Here is a 2,551-nt window from a genome sequence, read left to right on the forward strand (position 1 = left end):
AAAGAAGTAATTCAAAGCAGTTGTTGCTGAATCCCAGAACTAGACTGAGTGTCCTTCGAATCTTCCTCCAAGTAGAGCTCATGATCTGATAAAGACTGTGTGACCAAGGAACAAAACATGACCAGTACAAACTAGTCTCCAGCCAAACTGGAAGCAGGTGCTCGAGCTCTGGATTCTAACACTTGTAGTTCCAACCTACTTGCAATGCACAAACTCCCTATGATAAAAGTGGCATAGCAGCTTGTCACTGCCTGTGACTTCCCCCATAAACTTCCCTTCAATTCTCTCTTTTCGTTCAATCCCTTGTAAGAGGATTACAACAAAAATACAAGCATACAGGCTACAGTATTCTACATACCCCTTGTTGGTTTGTTTGAAGATCAGTTTCTTCGGGCCGCCAAAATCGTTGATTGGAGCGAATTATGGATCCAGGCGAGCAATTTTTCATGAGAGACGTTGCCGCAGTATGAACAGTGGATGATCAGGCAATATCAAAGAAGCGCAAAAGAAAGACATCGAATTGCAACAGTGTGCACGAAACGTCGAGCAATCTCTCTGCAGACATCTTTTCCATCATGTATCTGCATCGATTAGCAAAGCATCAACATTTTTCCTCTCCATCTTCAATACCCTTTGCTGCTTCCTATTTGCCGAAGTCTCCATATTTATCTTTAGATTTCCTCGTTCCACCTTTTTGCACGTCTTCCACAGGCTTCACGATCATTATCGGCATCCTTGGTCAGCAGAGGAAAACGCCTAATGCAATGTGAAGTTCCAGTATAGAACATAGACCATGAGCTCCAGTGCTCTTTGCTAGTGCTTTTTGAGCCACTCTTCTCAATGCTGCCTCAGCGTAATGCAGCTTCACATTGTTCTTGAAAAATAACTTTTTGCACAAGGGCATTCTTGGGTTCAATTAGAACCTGAACAAGCTATTGTTCATCCAAAACTGACAGACACTTTAAATTGATTAGACAAGAGTGAACTTAGCATGGCTGAGATGGTTTGTTTCATGGCCTCTCTGTTGTCAGGAGAAACCTTCCCCCTTGTGTGTCTTATCTCCCGAGGCTACATGTGAAGGCTCCCCGTGTTTACGTTCCATACTTTTTCTTCCCTAGGCCGATAAAGCTCCTCTCTCTGACCAGAAAAGCAGCTTGTCCCACGCTAATATTGCAGTGCATACCAGAACCTTTATTAAGCGAATTGAAAATATTCTCTTTGTAAGGTTTTGGTCAGATCGTAACATGCCAGCATTTCCTTCATATCTCTGACAATCTCCCTTTCAGCACAGTTGTGGTGAAGGAATAACCTCATTCTGTCAGAATCTTCATCAATGCATTAGTCAAGTCTCGTCCAGCCAAATCAAGATGAAGAATAGCATGCGGTAGTGAATAACACTCATATATGGGCACAATATGGGTCACACCATCACCAGAATCTGACATAATACCAGTTGTCCTACCACTGGCATATAGTGAAAGCACAGCGTGAATTGCAACATACATAGCACGCACATTGAATGTATCAACATTATTTGTGTCATCTTCTCTCTATTGGCCTTGGGATTCAGTGGAGCTTCTGTGAGGAGGACTGGATGCTCTCCAGGCGCAACACGAAGCTCATTGTAGAAGGTATGGTGCCAAATTTTCTCCATGTCATCCCAGTTGGTAACAATACCATGCTCAATGGGATACTTTAAAGGCAATATTGCTTGTTTAGATTGCGCTTCATCACCAACATAAGCATCCTTCTACCCCATACCAACCATAACACCAGTGTGCCGTGGTCGGCCTACAATACTTGGAAATACAGCTTGAGGAGCATCATCTACTTTATTGGCTTTGCATAGTCCAAGAGTAACCATACCCACAGTGAGACTATCTGGATGCATTTCTACTTTCTGCATTCTGTTGTACATTTCCAATGCATCATTAAATCTTTGTGCCTTGATGAGAAAACCTATAATACAATTGTACGTGAAGCTAGCAAGCTCACAACCTAGATCACTCATGCGATCAAACACTTGCAAAGCCTCCTGAATGTGTTCTTGTTGGGTATATCCTCCAATCAAAGAGCTCCATGTCACAACATCTCGATTGGGTAGTGTACCAAAAATAACATGCACATCTGGTAGGTTTCCATACTTGGCATACATGCCAACTAGAGCATTACAGATAAGTTCCTCTTGCTCCAATCCCCTCTCCACTATACTGCCTACGCAGAACAAATGCAAACACAATGACTAAGTATGCACAAAGTAACAAATGCCACATACACAACTTTTTGGTGGATTCCACATCTCGAATGCACAGCAGTACGACATCCACCCCCTTTGATCCTGCGCATCCTCCGGATGGGCCAACTACCCATGATCATTATCGTCAAGATCCTGGAACAGATCAATCTCTTCATTGTGTATTTCCGGTATATCAGCAAGATTATCTATCATATCATATGTCTCTTCTACTAGAGTTTCTTCTCGTTGCTCCTCTCTTGCAAATTCTTCCAATGCATAATCATCATCATCTCTTTTCTTGAAAATCTTGATTCT

General features: G+C 42.4%; 1 pseudogene; it reads right to left on the reverse strand.

Moving 5' to 3' along the window:
• Positions 1-1,194: 1,194 nt before the first annotated feature.
• Positions 1,195-1,783, reverse strand: LOC148022513 (actin pseudogene; annotated as a pseudogene).
• Positions 1,784-2,551: the final 768 nt, after the last annotated feature.

The sequence above is a fragment of the Lygodium microphyllum genome, chromosome 16 (assembly GCF_053477565.2).
Source record: "Lygodium microphyllum isolate KBCC chromosome 16, Lygodium_microphyllum_v1.1.10, whole genome shotgun sequence".
Lineage (NCBI taxonomy): Eukaryota > Viridiplantae > Streptophyta > Polypodiopsida > Schizaeales > Lygodiaceae > Lygodium > Lygodium microphyllum.